This window comes from Gallus gallus, chromosome 2, assembly GCF_016699485.2.
Source record: "Gallus gallus isolate bGalGal1 chromosome 2, bGalGal1.mat.broiler.GRCg7b, whole genome shotgun sequence".
NCBI classification, from domain to species: Eukaryota; Metazoa; Chordata; class Aves; order Galliformes; family Phasianidae; genus Gallus; species Gallus gallus.
The window spans coordinates 54349955-54370020 of record NC_052533.1 but is presented as its reverse complement, the minus strand read 5'-3'; the positions used below and the strand labels follow the sequence as shown (position 1 = coordinate 54370020).

General features: G+C 39.2%; 1 long non-coding RNA gene across 4 annotated transcripts in view; it reads left to right on the top strand.

Annotated features, from left to right (window-relative positions):
* The window catches only part of LOC112531745, a 79951-nt gene that overhangs the window by 14679 nt on the left and 45206 nt on the right, over positions 1-20066 (top strand). The window lies entirely within an intron of this gene.

The following is a 20066-nucleotide window of genomic DNA, read 5'->3' as shown; positions in this document are numbered from 1 at the left end:
CACTTGTACGATATTTCAGTTACATAAAGTACACAATTCTAAAATTTCAGTATTTGACATGGATCAGCCTAACTTTTGACTAGATTATCAAAACCCGTTTATCTTGAAGGGGAAAAATTTTCAACATGAGTTGTTTTATGTATACATTTATGATAACGAGCACAAGCTATTATGCCTCTCATATTACAAAGCAATCCAGCTGGCATTATTTTCATAAATATTTAAGAGCTGGCACATCTACAGTGTACACTAGGTGTATTCTAGTACAGTCATTAAAAAAATGCTAAGTGATCTTCATCTAAATACGTGGTTAAAATTGCAATTAATATGAAGCACTTAGCTTTATTTTGAGATAGATTAAACTGAAGTTCAGAGATAATTAAGATCAAAACCTATAATGCTTTTTCTTCACTTTCTTTTTAATAAAATTCATTTAGATGAGTTAAGCCCCTTCTAGTCTCAAACCAAATTTTCTCCCACAGTATAGATATAGTTTAAATGAGAATACATACACTGTCTCCTAGGAGACTGACACCAAGACAGAGCTGATGATTATAATTAACAAAGACAAAATAATATCAAATTCAATAGTCTGTATATAATGGTGAGAAAAACATTAGGGCTGCCTGGGATACTAAGTCATAACAGAATTCTGAGGAGGGAAATTTAAAATTTGTGTAGTAACGCTGGGTCAAGTAGATTAATCCAAAAAGGATTCCTTTTCTACTTGTCAAAAATTAGTATTTGTTATTAGAACTTTTGGGATTTCTTGCATTTGTAAACTTCATCTGGCTAAATTTATTATAAATTTTTCCTGAGACAAGAAGAGAGAATATGAGTTATGGAGCCTTCCCTTTACCTTTTTAGGTTTCTCTATTTATTGGAAACCCAGTTTCAGCAACTGAAAAACTGATATAACATCAACAAATGAAGTAAAGCACTTTTTTCTGTTTATTTTTTATTGATTTTTTTTTCCAATTGTTCTGGTGCCTTTTCTGTCTCCTGCAGGGAATTAGTTTCATCTGTTGCTAACTTATGTCAGAGGAACAACCTCATGTATATTTGATATAGTTGCTAAATGGTATTGTGCTTATCATTCACGAATTACTGAAGTATATATCTGCTCCTGTTAGTTGGGTGTGGGGCCTAAAGTTTGTTTAATAACCTATTAAACTCACACCAGATTGTTTTGTTGCTTACACTAATGTATTTGTATGTTCATCTGTAGATTTTTGAAGGTGAGTGAAAGTATTTTGTCCTTTCTACAATCCACATTAAGATTCTGTGATACTTATCCATTTAAAGTATACCAACGATTCATGGGAATAGTAGTGAAGGGGTGAAATTCCTCTACTTCCTTTGTTTCTTTGTCTTCAACTAATGAAATAAATGGACGATCAAAAATTGTAGCCTCTTAGAAATGATGTGGAGTAAAAAATGAAGCAGTTACAAACTTTTTATTGTCAATTTTGGAGAAAAGAAGTTTGCTTAGAATATTGTTTATCATATGTTAGAATTTAACTACTACATTATTGTAGATATTACTATTTAGGATGAATTAATTGTATTTTAATAATACAAAAAATACTATAAGCAGGTGTAAAATGTAGTTGTGCAACGTTCTCTAAAAAAAAATTGAACAAAAAAAACTATTAACACACCTTTAACAGTTTAGGTCTAAAAAACCAAAAGAAAAAAACCAAACAAAAAGAAAAAAAAACTAAGAAGATAGAATAAAATAAAAGGGATGCAAAATACAAGAGAATGTTTAAGAAAAAATGCTCAATTACTTGCAAGGAAACTTTTAGAATACGTTTCATCTGTAACCGAAGCGAGTTTTCGTATTCTTTTTTCTAACAAAAAGAAAAAATATTATTTCTCCAGCCTTGAACAATTCTTTGCAGGGTACGTACACGGTGAACTGAAGTATATTTACAGCTGTGGCTTTGCAAAGCGTAAAGGAAGGCTAGAGATGGTGAAGGGTCTAGAAGGGAAGATGTATGAGGAGCAGCTGAGGTTCATTGGTTTATTCATGCTAGAGAAAAAGGAGACTGAGAGGAGGCCTCATGGCAGCCTACACCTTTCTCACAAGGGGTGTGGTGGGGCAAGTAAGTTCTGATCTCTTTTCTCTGGTGACGAAAACAGGACCAGAGATAACAACATGGAGACATACCAGGGGATGATCAGGTTGGCTGTTAGGAAGAAGTTCTTCACTGAGGGAGGGTGGTACACCACTGAAACAGGCTCCTCAGGACATTGGTCAAACCTGCTGCAATCCAAGAAGCTTTTGAACAGTGCACTCAGACACTGGGTTTGAATTCTAAGAGATCCTGTGTAGAGTGATGAATTGGACACCATGGTCCTTGTGGGTGCCTTTGATTCAGAATACTCTATGACTGTATATGAAGGAAAGATATGTTACAATACAAGTTCTTATTTTGCTGAGTTACTTGCTAAAATTGGTGAGTATGATACTCATGCTACCTCTAATATTTCAAACTTGTTGCACCACTTTATTAAAAAAAAAAAAACAAAACCAAAACAAATTTAATCTTATTTGCAATTTATTTAACCACATATTTTCAACCAGCATACTTTTCAGAAAAAAATAGAAAGGCAAAAGCCAAGCTTGAACTCAACTTGGCCATTGTGATAAAAGAAAACTTTTTTTTTTTTTTTTTTTTAAACACAAATGTATTAGCAGTAAGAGGAGGGCTAAGGAGAGTCTCCATCCTTTATTGAATGCAGCAGAGTATGTGACCACTGGGGATAAGGAAAAGGATGAGATTCTCAATGCCTTCTTAACATCTGTCTTTAAAAGTCAGATCAGTTACCCTCAGGGTACTCCACCCCCTCACCTGGAAGTCTGGGATGGGGAGCAGAATAAACCCCCACAATTCAGGTGGAAACAATTAGAGACCTACAACACCACTTGGACTGCCACAAGTCCATGGGGCCTAAGGATGTTGACAGAGGTGACAGCCAAGATGCTTTCCATCATCAGTCTTCCAGGTGAACTGGAGAGGTCCCCTAGGATCGGGGGCTTGCCATTGTGATTTCTGTCTACAGGAAGGATCTTAAGGAGGAACCAGGGAACTACAGGCCTGTTAGTCTGACCTCAGTGCCTGGAAAGGTCATGCAAAAGACCATCTTGAGGGAGATCACATGGCATGTGTGGGACAGCCAGGAGTTCAGACCTAGACAGCATGGGTTCACAAAAGGCAGTGCCTGCTTTACCTACTCGAACTTCTTTGATCAAGTGACCTGAATGGTGGATGAGAGAAAGGCTGTTGACGTCTGTCTAGACTACAGCAAAGCCTTTGACACTGTCTCCCACAGTGTTCTCCCGGAGAAGCTGGCAGCCCACGGCTTGGACAAGTACACTCTTTGCGGGTTAAGAACTAGCTGGATGGTCAGGCCCAGAGAGTGGTAGTGAATGGAGTTAAATCCAAATGGAGACAAGTCATGAGTGATACTTCCCAGGGGTTGGTACTGGGGCCTGTTTAATATCTTTATGAATGACCTGAATGAGGTGATTGACCACACCCTCAGTAAGGTTGCAAATGATACTAAGTTGGGGGGAAGCGTCAATCTGCCTGGGGATAGAAAGGCCCTTCAGAAGTATCTAAACAGGCAGGATAGCTGAGTTGAGTCTAAAGGGATGAAGTTCTACAAGATCAAATGCTACGTCCTGCTCTTTGGCCACAGCAAGTCCAGGCAATGCATCAGGCCTATGGCTCTGTAGAGGAAACACACCTGGGAGTATTAGTTGACACTCAGCTGAATATGAGCCAGCAGTGTGCCCAGGTAGCCAAGAAAGCCAATGGCATCCTGGCTTGTTTCAGTAATAGCGCTGCCAGCAGGAGCAGGGAGGTGAATGTCCCCCTGTACTCAGCTCTGGTGAGGCCTCACCTCAAGTACTGTACTCAGTTTTGGGCCCCTCACTACAAGATATACAAGAGAAAGGCAACAAAACAAGTGAGGAGTCTAGAGCACAGGTCTTATGAGGAGTGACCGAAGGAGCTGGAGTCTGGAGAAGAGGAAGCTCAAAGGAGACCTCATCGCTCCACTGACTAGAAACCCCTACATATTGAGTTTGAAGAGGAACAGAGAAAAATCTCAGTCCCTCTGTCAGTACTTCAGAGAAGAAAATAAACTGAAACTTAAATCTATGATGATGGGACAAAAATTAACAGCCTTGAAATTATTTTTGTAATATTCGAGGGCTAGTATTATCAAACCGATAATAAACATCTATATTACGAACTATCCCAAATTACTAACCCTGTGCTAAAGAATTTAGTCATATTTACAACCCAGCAAGGAATGTATGCATTAGAGGAGAAAGTTTTGCATATACAGCGTAATTAAATGCTCAACCTCTTCTCAACAAAACTAATCATTATGTTTTTACTTAGCAAGAGTATACATAACAGCAATTCTGCTGCTAAAGCAGTAACACAAAGTGTCTTTGTTTCACAAAATGCGCCATAAGAGACCTAGATTCCCTAATTGCAAAAGATTGGTTGTAGTGGGGAAAGGGAAATACTGAAGTTGAACATGCTCTTCCAATTAAAGGGAGAGAGAAATTGTTTAATCTTAAAGTTGGAAAGTAGAAAGACTCTTTTCCGGCTCATAGAAGACATACGTCTTCTACACTCAGGTTCTGAGGACATCAAAATTATATCCATAGCCTCCACGTAGCTGGTCTTCCTGAAAGAGAAGGTTACTTATCCTAAATGTTTCATTGATATCACTGACTGAGTTTGTCTGTCCCACTGCTCATACATTACACTAAGAAAATCTCATCTACAATACATTTACTACTTTCCTTACTTCATTTTCTTTTGAACATTCAGTGAATGACAGTGGAGATCTCTGTTCTTTCCTTTGTTTTTCCACAAACTGAGCAGCCCCAAAAATAAGCCCTGTATACCTGGTTCAGACACAGTGTTGGAAGAACTCTCCATGAATTCTCAGGCATTTCAGAAGAATATTGCCAGCAAGCTTGAGCTGCCAAGATTTGTGGTCACAATGCTGACAAGTTCTGGTACCAAACCCTAGAGAGCATTGCTTGAGGTTAATTTACTAGGAAGCAGAAATAAAAAAGGAGAGTACCCTTAGTACCCTTCTTCACTAATATTATAGGAGTTGTTTCCTGCAACTAGGTTTATTTGCACACATCAATTTCACATGAAAGTTTTTAAAAATAAATGACAACTGGCAATTTGTGGTATTTTGTTTGATAGCTAGATCTTTAGTTATTATTTTACATTACTCAAATCCATATAATCCTTTATAATTAAATATGAATCTCCTAGTATCATTCTTGGAAGGTGTTAGTACATTCAGCTATTACCTACTTACACCCATATTTGGAATTGCAAAAACATTTTAAACCATATTATGTAACTGGGTCCCTAGAAAGAGGATAATATCCATGCTCAGTAGCGTTATCAGATAGATAATATTTTCAAGTGGAAGAATATTTTTAAATTTCTTAAGTCCTAATAGTTTCTACTGAAAAAACTATTCACTTTTTTTTTCCAGAACATCAGTATTTTTGCATAGATTTGAGAAGCAGCAGGTCAAAAATCTTATGTGAATGGGAAACCGTCTCTCAAAGATTTCCAAAGGAAGTACAGTTTCCTAAAAAAAAAATAAATAAAAAAATAATAATAATAATAATAAAAATTCTTAGATTTATGATGAGCTCAGTTTATCCATTTGAGCCTTAACAAAATCTTTTTTGAGTCTCTCCAGCCATTTATACAGCATAAGATAAATATCAGTTATGAATAGTTACAGTTATCTACCCCATCCCAAAAGATACATTTGATTTAGCTTAGTTATCACAGCTGGTTTATTTCTAGTATTCCCTTACGCTTGGATGACTAAAAAGAAAAAAGGAAAAAACAAACAAAAAAACCAGACAATTAGTTTATATCTTTGTATTTCAAATTCATCTTCCAGTGCGTATGTACAACCTACTTGAAATGTTCACCATGACAAGATATTCAAGTGTCAAGCCCACACTTGAATTATCTTCAAGTTTATTTTATTAAAAAAAATACAATTAGGAAAGTTATAATATAATTATTTTGTTACTATAAAGCTGTTCTTATACATTTCAAGAATACTGAGAGAGGTGGACCAACATTGAAAAAGATCCAAGAAATAGTAGCCCTCAGAAATCTCTTTTCTTGGAGGGAAGGTAAATCCATTTTCCTCTTGTAGAGTCATACATGGTGTTACAATTGGAAAGATTAATGCAGTGGGAGGGCAATACAAGAATGTAACAGCAAAGGGACCAGCATGGATAGGATGGTATTTCAGAGAAAAAGTAAAGGTGCTCACCTGCCACCAAAGATCTAGGCTCACAGGAACTACACAAGGGAGGGACCCCCAACCAGAGTCTCTTCCCCAGTGGAAGTCAGCCCTTACATGGGGTCTAAGACCAGGGGCTCCACCCTACTGGTCACACAGGTGAACTGCCTTCACCTGTGCTCCCAGGGCTGACTGGATCTTTTCCTCAGCTTCTCAATCAGTGGTTCAGGCCATGACTCAACAGTTGCCACACACATGGTAACTAATACAGAAGAAATTAAGACAAGTGGATCTCACCTATTGCACATCTCTGTAACCACATTATCAAAGCTTCTGCTCTTAAGTTCTTCCCTGGAATTAGGGTTTTATTTTTTACCTTCCAGAAAAGCATCAGTAAGGAAGAAATTAGACTATGGATTTTTCCCCTCATCCTCATCAAACTGTATCACTATTCACAGCAAGATTTTGAGAGATTTATATCTGTTTTTGGTGTCTTGTTTTAAGAGTTTCCTATATACTTGTAAAAGGGGATCAGTGAGCAAGTTCATATTTTACTTCTATTAATCTTAAATGAAAGCATAATGCAAAACTGGTTGAAGGATGCTAAATTTGTGATCATACAATCTAACAGATCTTCAGATATTAGCATTAAAAATAGATGTGGAGTTTGGAGGTGCATTAATACAAAATAGATCATGACTTTTTTAGCTATCAAATACAATGTTGACTCAAGACTAAAAATGAATTCAAGTTCACAATGATATAATAGAATGTCACTGACATGACGTAAGCTGGTGATAATGACCTACTCTTACTTCTTCCTCTGTGTCATTTGCTATAAAACACCAGCAGGTGTCTGGAAGTTGTCCTCTGAACATCTTACAAAAATATTAGACAGAATCTTTGTCACACAGCACTCAAGTAGAATGGAAGGTGTTACAGAGTTTTCTGGGATAACACTAGTTAAAAATCAAACACAACATTGGACTATTAAGGTGTCCTCTGCTCTACAGCACTGCTTAATTTGTGACGAAACTTGGGAAAGAAGGACAATAAAACAACCTTGTACAATAAAACAGATGAAGGAGTTGGAAGTGTTAGTAAGAGGCAAAGAGGAACAAGGGGTTGTAACCTACTTTTAAGTGGAAAAATGGTAGTGAAGAACTTTCAAGCTTTGAAAATATTAGTCAAGCATACCCAGCCTGCCAGGCATCACTGCCTATGAACTACTTGGTAAAAGAGATCAAAAAAAAAAAAAACAAAAAAACAAACAACAATCCAAAAGCAAATAACAATCATGTGCCTACTTACCTTCTCCTTTAACCCTCAAGCAAAGACATTTTCTTAAGTTTGTTAAAGATGATTGCAATTCACTGACAGTTTAAGGCAAAACAAACTATTGCTCTGATTTCTTCCAGACATTCACCTAGGTGAGTAAAATCAAACTCCCAACTTGCAAACTTCATGCAGTCATGGAGTGATGACATGTAGCTCCCAGACTTCTTGCCATGCCTTTGGAGCATCTTTGCCCTCCTGGGCAATTCCGTACAAAGAACTCAGGAAGCAAAAATGCAAAGTATCATGTTTACAGAACATGAAATGTTGCTAAGAAGCACTCTGCAGATATATCCAGAAATAGGACTGACATGCAGCATGTTTCTCTGTCAGAGACTTCTCCTTTAGAAATCTATCAATCATACAAGAGAAAAAAAAAAAAAAACACAAAAAACAAGCCCATAGAAATGACCAAAGCAAAGGAGCTTTTAGAGCAAGTAGATTAAAACAAACTGTACTGTGTAGGAAACAATTTCACTATCTGCAAAAATCACTTGCTGTACTGGAAAGCAGGTTGTGAGGAGTGTATCAAGATAACAGAGCAGGAGCAATGTTTCTGGCTCAAACAAATTTTCAACCTCTTTCACCACACCCTTAGTGGAGTAGCCATCTTTGATGAGCCCAGCAATTGTACTTGCAGCTGAAGCTCACTTTGCAGGGCAAGATACCCATTGCAGAACCTCACTAGCTTTCCGAAATAAGAGTCTAGTTTAAAAAAAGAAAAAAAAAAAAAAAGAGAAGTCTTGCTTGTTAGAGCTTCTTCAACTCACATCAAGAATATGCCCATGTGTAAGAGACTTGTGTGGAACATTCTTGTCTCAAAGTTTGTTCAGTGGCACCCATTCGAGATAGATCCTGCTTGGCAATCCTTTCTGGTCAACAACTACTCATGTGGTTGAGCAAACAGAAAGAACTAGTTTTTGGCCATAGTCTATCGAGTTCTCAGTGCTCATTCATGCTGCCTTATGGAGGAATCTCAGAAGAGAGACCACTATACAGTCAATGTATCACACCATGCAACAATCACATGATGAACTGCCAGTTACCCAACAAGACATACTATTGCCCTTGACAACCAAAACAAACATTGTTGTCACCCCTGACTAACAAAACATAAGTGTCCCCGATATCCAAAACAATGCAATGAAGAGGATAAAACCTTCAGAATTCAAGTAGAGTGGGTACATCCTCCACTGAACTGCAGCCATGAGGATCAGTAAGATGTCACTAACCAACCTGCAGTTCCCTGTAGACCAGTGGGATGTCATTGGATCCATGGTGGTGACTATCTTCAGTTTATAACTCATTCACTAGAATTTCCCTCCTTTACTTTAATTTCCCAATTACTATTGATAATTTCCCCATCACTCCTGCATTCCTTCACTTCTTAGAATCTGTAATAGGTCAATCAGACAACATTTGAACCTGCTTGTGTCTTAAACTCATTCTGGGTATATATTGAATCACCTCCTCCAACAACTGTAGTAAGATACTTTGTCACATGGTTCACAAATTTTCTTATGTGCAAACTGATCTTAATTCTCATTTCCTTCAATTACCCAGAAAAAAAAAATATTCTGCTAACAAAATAGCTGCTTTAGAACTGTTGATTTCTTTTCATATCTTAACTTTTAGTAATTCATAGAACACCTTGCAATGTCACTGAATTAAGCCTCAGAAAAAGTCCTCAAAGATGTGATTAATCACCTTGCCTAAGAGGTGAAAGTGGGTCACAGAAAATTCCTTTGTTTTGACCAAGATAATCCACTTGAACTTGGGCAGAGAACAGAATAAGATACAGACCTCCACACTGCCAGTACATCAAGCAACATCTCCCTCTTGTAGAATTATACTCTCATAAATCTCTTGTGTATATGAACATATTTGTAAAGGGGTTTCTCCCTGCACAAAGGAGAAAAGTGTGTGTGGTTAGGGAGGGTAGGGAGAGAAGAGGAAACATAAACAACAAGGTGTAAAGCAGGGATATAAATAAGTCCGCTTGGAATCTACTAATAGACTCTAACCTTTGAATAAACACAACTTTAAAGAAACCAGGCTAGTTGTCCATTTCTTTTGCAACTTTACTTCTTCAGATGATTTAACCTGGGGATTGAAAAACACGTGTACAAATCCCGAGGACAGAAAAATATTTAAATATTGCTATTTGTAATCAGATACGGATGTACAGTCAAGACACCTTGCCTACCCAGCATTATCAGCAGAGGGAAGTGGAATGGCTCTCCTCCACTGCTGGCTCAGAGGACACTAGGCAGTGATGACAGGAGCATTAAAGACTGTTTGAAGAAGTGGCAGTCAGAAAGCACATTTTAAGTGGCAGTATCACTGTATTAAAAGCCTATTTTTATCCATGTATTTAAATTCAAGGACATTTCTTTTTAAAGTTCTAAGCTCTGTTAGCTCTTTTCACTAAATTGTTAAAAGAGAAGACTAACCAACCCTCCAGACAAATGGAGCTGTTATGTGGAGATATATTTTTTCAAGGGCGGTGGCCTTGATGAATGGTTCCTTGTATTAAGATGTCCCATCCTCCCCGTCTCCGCTCCCCACACATACACAAAAGACCATATATAAGAGGCCACTGCTATCATAATGAAAGCCTTCTGTAGAATTCCCCTTTCTGTTGTTCATGCTGTCCATGCATTGGAGGCTGCATGTAGAATATTAGACACAAGTGTAAAATACAGCATAGGAAGCACTGTATTCCAGTATCCCTGCTGAAGGAAAATATATAGGGACCTTGTATCAAAGCACTAGTTCCTCTCCTTGCACCCAGAGAAGGTGAAGACTGAAAGGGGAGGTCTGAGTTTTCAGATAAAGTATTATTTCTCAGTCCTATACACAAACTGTCTTCATGGACTCATACATAGTTTCACTCATAGTGATTGGCTGGATGAGTTGTTTCAAGAATTATTAAATGCTCCTAAATTAATCTACTCACTTTAATGACTTCAATGCATAACTCCCTCATTCAACTTCTCCTTTCACTGCAGTTTTGATGTCCTCACTAATGTTACAAGATTTATCACCATTTTTCTTGCAAAAAGGGTCTAATGTAAAAGGAAGCTATGTTAATACCAAAAACTTTCTCTCTCTCACTCCTATGCTCTTCTTGCCCTCTCTTGGACCCTCTAGGAAAGAGTATTAATATTGATTTCATAGCTTTTTTTTTTTTTTCGTGTTTGTGTGTTTTTATAAACATATATAGGCCTTCCAGGAACAGAAGTTACCATGAAAATCAAGATCTTGCACTGAGCAGTATTACCAGTAGCCATGCTTCTAATTTATTTCCTAGAAGGTATCTTTAAAAGCACTCAGGTGAAGCCTTATTAAATTTTTTCTCCAAGCATGAACCAGGCCATCTTGAGTTGTATTGAGCTCTTTGGTGTGTGAGCAAGTGGAAATTTAGAGCAAGTACATAACAAGAGACGTCTAGTTTGTTACTTAGACTTTTCACAAGAGTTTGCCTTTGAAAGCAAAAGGGAAAAACAAAAAGAACATAGAAAGGGTCCTTCCTTTTATTCCACTTCTTCCAGATGATGGATACAGAAGGTCACCATCTTAGACTTGAAGCAGAAAATAAGTTTTTCTGTGAAAATCACAATCACTGCAGACATAACTTTAATACTAATACTTACATCATAATAGACACATACAGACACCACAAACTTGGCCTGAATTATTTATACAAAGAAAGGAACAGAAATAAAAAAAATACAGAAAACCAAATGAGGATAGAAATTATTGTATGTATTTTTCTCCTCTTGAGCAGATGGCACTCAGTCTCCAGCCATAAAGAAATTTATATCCTCTATGAAAGTAGGTGCAAATCAAAGTGAGGATAGATGACTCCCTAAACAACCTAGGGAAAATGGCAAGATATCCTCAAGTCACAGAGTCATATACTTTAGTAGATAGTGTAGATAGTGATGATCTGAGAAGGTAGATATTCTGCACTAAAAAAAAAGAAAAGAAGAGGCTAATTAAGGCTAATCAGAAAGATTAGCCTTATCTGAAAGCCAAAGTGTTCTTCATATTTTTATGCAAGGTGTCAGTTGCAGAGTATGCAATCATGGTTCACTTTCACTAAGTAGAGTGCAAGAACAAATACAGAAAACATATAAATGATAGGTGATATATCCCTCCAACACATTTTTTCCTAAGCATGACTTTGCAAGTATGACCTTGTGTGGGAATTGCTAGGTAATGACCTGAAACAATGTTCAAGCATCAAGTGAGAAGGCAAGGTTTACCCAGGGAGCTCAGGTGCAAGCAATGCACCTCAGCAACTGGAATGAGTGGACGCCAAGTACACCCCTCCCTATCCTCATTAAAGGGTTAGCAGCCATGGGAACAATATCTCTCTTCAGAGATCACACACTTCTTGAGATGTCACTAGCCTTAAGAAAGGGTGAGCCACCTTCTATATTGCTTTCTAAACTAGATCTTAATGAATACTTTTATAAGCGTGCTCCTGTGCTGTAGAAATCGTGATCATTGCCTACTATTTCTCCACAGACCTCACTTCCCTCCTATCCTACACAGACTAGGTTGCTCAGGATTAATGTCTCATATTTATTTTCTTGGAAGCTACAACAGACACAATGAGCACAACAACACTGATAGAGAAAATTCTGAGCTATAAAATACTATTTTCTTCCATTTAGCTATGCATTTTCATAAGCAGTGAACAAGAATGTGCATACTGCACTCACAGAAGTCTGCACAAGCAGAGATGGCCTACAGTCGTTGTCACCACTGCTGAAATGCAACACCCACTGCCTTACATCTACTTTTTGGTCTCCATAAAGGTTCAGTAAGCATCCATCAATATCAGTGGGTACAATCTTTTCTGCATGGAGGAATTCAACACCTTTTCTTCATAAGCTGTTTAGGCTGGGGAAAAGGAGGCTGAGGGGAGACCTTACTGCTCTCTTCCAATATCTGAAAGGTGATTACAGCAAGAGCGGGGTTGGTCTCTTCTCACTGGTGACAGGTGACAGGACGAGGGGAAATGGCCTCAAGTTGTGCCAGGGTAAGTTTAGGTTGGATATCAGGAAACACTTCTTTACCGAAAGGGTTGTTAAGCACTGGAATAGGCTCCCCCAGGGAGGTGGTTGAGTCACCATCCCTGAATGTGTTTAAAAACCATTTGGATGCAGTACTCAGGGACATGATTTAGCAGAGGGGTTGTTAGTTAGGGTAGTATGGTTGGGTCATAGTTGAACTTGATGATCTTTAAGGTCTTTTCCAACCTGAGCAATTCTATGATTTTATGATAAGAACTTCGATGTCAGACACTATTTTGTCAGATTGCCCCCCTGTTCCCATCTGTTGCATGGCAACAAAATCTAACAGAATATTGTTTCTATTCATTTCCTTGGTAACGGCAACAGATGCAAAGAGCACAGTAACACCATTTAATAGAGCACATTCTCAGCTACAAATCACAATTTTTCAACATGCCACCACCATTATTTATGTGAATTAAATGACACACCTCTGCTTCATAAGCACCTCCATTTCAGATGCCAGGTGGTCAGACTGTCCCTCTGCTGCCACGTTGCATGACAACAAAATTTAGTCAAATACTGTTGGTAAGGTTCAGCATCTACTTCCGTACTATCAACTGCCACCTCTGATATCATGGACCAACATAATAAAATAAGCATTACTTTCAATTGATTGAGAAGGTGAAGTAGAACTCACTGAACAGTTTCTAGTTTCTGTGAAATTTTGAGTCTTTTTGAAAGTATGAGCAAGATAGTCTTCCTTATAGAATCATGTAAGTCCTACATCCAAATATTTTATGAAGATATTGAAGATAATTTAATATTATTTGTTTATCACCCAAACTATGCTTACACAGCATTTTCCTTCTACTGAGAGAGATGTGCTCCTGAACATGCTGTCAGTGTGTTCAGTCACCATCTGCTGTCAATTATGTCTTCTATTGCTGGAGTAGTTTCCACAGTAAGAAGTCCATGTATCTTACTAACATAAATGAATTAAAATTTAAAATACTTCTATTAAATTATGAAACACTAGCTCTTCCAGTTAAAAACCTGTTACTGAAAGCTTGAGTTAGTTGTTTAGAGTTGATATTTTTTCATGCAGCATATTGAATCAATCCTAGAACACTTCATCCTGTTTTCACTACACCAGGCCCTGGAGCTTTGTGCTAATGAAAACATATCTTTCAGAAAGGTAGTTGGTCTCCATATGAATAGATAAAGAATTCATCACTTCTTGCAAAATTTGCTACTAAGTACCATTGATGATAAAAAAAATGGTATACTTCCTTCTGAATTTCTAAGGCTTCAAGTTCATATTCTTGACACATCTAAAAGACCTTTGGTAACATCTCCTCATGGAAACTGGAGAGGGAGGAAAGCAAAATGTCTTGGCTTACACAGTGATCTGCTTAAAAAAAAAGAAAAAAAAAAAAGTTTTCTCCAACAAATTGTTCTCTAGTATTCCTGCTCCTTATGTGGGCATTGTTGCTTTACAGTAGACACTTTCTCACCTTCTACTTGCTCAAACTGAATCCAGAAGTGTCAGGGAATGATTCCGCATAGTCAAGTCATTGTTGGCTCAATGGTGGCAATCTAAACCTCTCACTGAATATTCTCCAGAGGATACTCTTCAAGTCTTATGAAGAAAGGTAGCATTTTCTTCAGATATCTCAAATCATGTGAATAACTTCCTTTCATCTACTACAAGGTTAATATATTTTTTCCTCAAATGTTGATAAAGAGATTTTAGAGCTTACACCAGCCAATATATTTTCAGTTCTGTATGCAGCAATAAAAATCCTCAACTGTCCTACATTGCAGTGGGTTTGTGGTCACCAGATGCGGTTCACCTTTCTCAAAGTGGGAGGAGAGTCCTTGGGGAAAAGCTAGTAGGGCTCATTGGGAAGTCTTTAAACTAGGTCTGAAGAGCAACATGAGCATAGTTAGCCCTCCCATGATAAGGTGTGGGATGGCAAGCTATGCTAGAGGGACAGGGTTCTAGCAGGGGCCTTGAAGAACCTGCTGCCTTGAGAGGTGCTGGCAACACTGCAGCGCATACAAAATCCTATATTACAATGTAGTGACTACTGGGGCAACAGGAGAAGACAGTGGGGAAAAACAAGGGAAGTACTTAGAAGGAATTAAAGAGTTACTGTTTAAGGAAGTGACAAGACCAGCTGCCCAGCTGAAGTGCCTCTACAACAGTGCAGGTACTTTGGGAAACAAACAGTAGGATCTGGAAGCTACTGTGCAACTAGAAGACTGTGATATAGTTGCCATCTCCAAAATCTGGTGGGATGACTCCCATGACTGGTTCGTAGCTATCAATGACTACAAGCTGTTAAGAAGGCAAGGAAGGAGAGGAGGGGGTGTTGCTATCTACATCAGAAAAGGAATAGAATGTGAAGAGCTGTTGTTAAAGAATAGTCATGAGCAAGTCAAAAGCCTATGGGTGAAAGAGATCAAGGCAGAAAAGGGAGCCTTGTGACTGTTGGCTACTGCAGGCCACTCAGTCAAGTCAAGCCTGTTGATGAGGCTATCTACCTCCAGCTACAGGAGGTAACACGATTGCAAGAGCTCATCCTGCTGGGGTACTTCAACCACCTAGACGTCTGCTGGAAAAGTAGCATGGCAAGCTGTAGGCAATCCAGGAAGCTCCTAGAATGCATTGAGGATAACTTCCTGAGTCAAGTAATATATGGCCCCACAAAGGGGAGTGAAGTACTGGACTTGTTCTCACCTGTGCAAGTGAACCGATTGGTGACATCAGTATTGGAGGCTGCCTGGTCTTCAGTGTCCATGCAGTGGTTGAGTTCATGCTCCTGAGGGATATGAGTTAGGCAAAGAGTAAAATTAGGAAGCTAAATTTTAGGATAGCTAAATTCCAGCTCTTCAGGGAGTTAGTCAACAAAATACCCTGGAAAACTGTTCTCACAGGCAAGGGTGCAGAGCAGAGCTGGCAGATCTTAAGGAAGATTTTCTCAGGGCACAAGAGCTTCCCATCCCCAGGTACTGCAAGACAGGAAGGAAAGACAAGAGGCAAACACAACTGAACTGGGACATGTGGGTCAAACTGAAGAGCAAGAAGAAAATACACAGGTAATGGAAACACAAAAAGATACTGTGGGAAGAGTATAAGGACGCTACTAGACTATCTAGGGATGGGATCAGGAAAGCCAAGGTCCAGCTTGAACTAAACTTGGCAATGGGTGCCAAGAAGAACAAGAAAGATTTCTACAGGTACCTCAGCCAGAACATGAAAGTCCAGGAGGGCACGTACCCCCGAGTGAGTGACACAAGCAAGCTGGTAACAACAGATAAGGGGAAGGCTGAGGTACTCAACAGCTTCCTTGCCTCGGTCCTGTCTGATACCTGCTCATCACACACCCCTCAAATGTTTTGTTTGGTAGGAGGCAATTGGGGATCCCTCCCACTGCAAGCAAAGATCAGGTTTGTGACCACCTCAGGAACCTGAACATTCACAAGTCTATGGGTCTTGATGAGATGTGTAACAGAGGCCTGAGGGAATTAGCTGATGTAGTCACCAAGCCACTCTCACTGATATTTAAAAAGTCATAGCAATCAGGTGAAGTCTCTGGTGACTGGAAAAAAAGGCGACATCTCACCCATTTTTAAGAAGGGTAAAAAAAATGATCCCAGGAACTACCAACCTGTCAGTCTCACCACTGTGCCAGGAAAGATCATGGAGTAGATCCTCCTGGAAGCTATGCTAAGGAACTTAGAAAACAGAGAGGTGATACAGGAGGACCAGCATGGCTGCACCAGTGGCAAACCCTGCTTTAACAACCTAGTGGCCCTTTCTTTATGATAGCTTACCTGCATCAATGGATAAGGGAAGAGCCACTGATGTCATCTACCTGGACTTCAGACTACCATGCCTTTGACATAGTATCCTATAACATCCTACTCCTCAAACTGGAAAGACGTAGATTTGATGGGTAGGCTGTTTAATGGATGAAGAACTGGCTGCAGGATCGAGTCCAGAGAGTGGTGGTCAATGGCTCAGTGTCTGGATGGAGACTGGTGATGAGTGGTGCCCCCCAGGGGTCAGTACCATAACTAATAATCTCCAGTATTTTCCATCAGTGACACTGACAGTGGGATTGAGTGCACCCCTAGCAAATTTGCTAATGAAACCAAGCTGTAGGGTACAGTCAACACACCAGAGGGGCAGGATGCAATCCAGAGGGATCTAGACAGGTTCTACCGGTGGGCCCAGGTGAAGTTCATGAGGTTCAACAAATCCAAATGCAAGGTCTTGCACCTGAGTCAAGGCAACATCCACTACAAAAACAAGCTGAGGGATGAAAATATTGAGTGCAGCTCTCTTGAGAAAGACCTGGGGTTACCTGTGAATGGGAAGCTGGACCAGCCATGTGCCCTCACAGTCCAGAAAGCCAACCATATCCTGGGCTGCATCAAAAGAAGCATGACCAGCAGGTTGAGGGAAGTGATCCTGCCCCTCTACTCTGTACTGGTGAGGCCTCACTGCATCCAGATGTGGAGTCCTCAGTACAGGAGAGACACAAATCTATTAGAGTGCCTCTAGAGGAGGACCACAAGAATGATTCACAGAATGGAACACCTTTCCTATGAGGGTAGGCTGAAAGGACTGGGATTGTTCAGTCTAAAAAAAGAGAAGGCTGCAAGGTGACCTAATAGCAGCCTTTCCGTGTCTAAAGGGGAGCTACAGGAATGAAGAGGACAGACTCTTCAGCAGAGTCTGTTGTGACAGAGCATGGGGAATGGTTTCAAGATTGAAGAGGGTAGATTTAGATTGGAAGTAAGGAAAAAAGTCTTTTGCAGTGTGGGTGGTGAGACACTGGAACAGGTTACCCAGAGATGTAGTAGGTGTCCTGTCCCTGGAGATTTACAAGGGAGGCGGGATCAGGCCCTGGGCAGCCTGATCTAGCTCTGGATATCCCTGTTCACTGCAGGGGAGTTGGACTAGCTGACCTTTAAAGGTCCCTTCCAACTCTAAGGATTCTATGACTGTAAGTTCACATGCTGCAAATATCACTCATTTTAACGGTCTTGTTTAAGTTACTACAAGCAAGCTGCCATTAAAATAGCCAAAGAGGCTATTCAAAGGGCTTTAGATTTATGGCCTAAGCAGAAAGGAGAAGTGGATTTAAGTGTATCTTTAAATGGGTCACATACCAATTGAAGCCTCTGGCAAAAGCAGGAAGAAAGGCTTCCCTTGAGTTTTGGGGGTAGAAAATTGCTGGAGGCAGGGAATAATTATATACCTTTTGAGAAACAGTTATTTTATGTTACTGGGCTTTAGTAGAAACAGAACAACTTATAATAGACCGTGAAGTGGCACTGCACCCTGAAATTCCTATCATGCAATGGATCAAGATTTCTCTGAAAATTCATCATGTTGAGGATGCACAGGAACTGTGAAGTACGAACTGTATATTCAGGATAGAGCCAACGCAGGAGTTGATGGGGTTGTCAAACTCCACAAGCGAGTACCTACTGCATGCATGGGTGATCAAGAAATAAACCCTAAATTTACAGTTGAACAGGAATCCCTGGTACAATGAAGTAGAGCTTTAGATCAATCCTTGAAAAAGAACATGCCTGGTTTCCTGATGGATCAGCTAAATGTATAGCAGGAAAGAGGTTTCCAAAAGTTTAAAAAGTTTATCATCCCCATTCAGAGAAATTTTTAGAAACAGTAGGAGAAGGGAAAAACACTCAACATGTCAGATTACATGCAACTTATTTGATGTTCAAACGAGAAGGTCTAGGATAACGTCATTTATATACTGATTCTTGGTCAGTAGCTAATGACCTGCCTACTTGGCTGCCAACATAGGTAGCCAAGGATTGGAAAATATATTCCAAGGAAATATGGGAAAGGAAGTGTGGAAAGACATTTGGGAAACAGTACGAGGGGCTACGGTGACTGTGTTACATGTTGATGTTCATAGTAACACAGATATTTTAGAATGACATAACTCTGCTGCACGTATCCAGGAAAGATTTCCCAAGCTGGACTGGAATTCCCTCAGAAGGAGAATTGTGATGGCTTGGCAAAATGAGCACACCAAAAGTGTTGGCACCTTGGAGAAAAAAACACAGGTGGCCTCAAGAGCATGGTGTAACACTGTCACTTGATATGATCAGAACTAAAATTGCCTGGTGCCCCTTGTGCCAACAAACAAATGCTCTGCGCAGAATATTGCAAAAGGACAGTTGAGGAGAAGGAAATTGCCAGGACAAATTTGGCAAATGGATTATACTGGACCTTTACTCCAGGATTGAGGGTGTAAATACATTTACAACCTTGTAGATACTTATTTGGTGTATTTGATTGTCCATCCTTGCAAGAAGACAATTTACTATGATACTATCTGCATTATAGACATAATAATTTTATACTATGGAACTCCATTGCAGATTCAGACTGACATTGGGTCTAATTTTTGAAATGAATTTGCTCAATAATATGCTGAACAACAAGATAGTGAATTTTTTTGTACACCATATTATCCACAAGCTGCAGGATTGACTGAACAAATAAACAGATTGTTAAAGGAGCAGCTGAAAAAATTAGGAGAGGGGAGCCTGTCCCAGTGGAGAAACCATCCCATAGATGCAGTCCATATCCTTAAAAACAGACCCACTGGGGAGACCGAGACACCCCTGATGCACACGACTATGCCTAATTTACAGATATAATCTTTAACAGTAAATAAGACTTTCACTTATAGGGAAATTGTGCTGGGTACAAGCGGCCCTTATTGGGCCACTCCAGAGATTGCATGGATAGATCTCTGTCTTAAATTTGACCAGAATAAATTAAAAAAACAAAACAAAACAAAAAAACAAACAACAACAACAAAAACACAGATGAGAGTTACAAACATCGGAATAGGAATTCAAATTTCTTCAGGACACTTTGGTTTGACTGTTGATTACTTGAGCCTAGCCGTGGAGTGCTCATGTCATGGGAGGAGTATTTAATGCTGATCATTTGAAGAAAAAATTAAAGTAATTTGGTTAAACAGTGGTGAACAAGATTTAGTTATTCAAGCCCATGACAGAATAGCACAATTATTGATTTTTTCAGTTTTAAATACAATGTTAAAAATCAAATCCACTTCAAGTCACCACCCTTTTTATGTAGATGAAGATTAAGGATTTGGATCCATTGCTTTAACAATGGAGCTGAAGTATAGGTACAAAGTCCAAACAACCCTCCTGATCTGGATGAATTAATGGATATGGAGAAAGATAAAACCATTTAGTTATGAAATCCAGGCAAGAAAAATGGGAATATATCCCTTCAACTAAGTGTTATTTGCGAGAATAACTAGACAGTAGAATTTTGTTTAACAA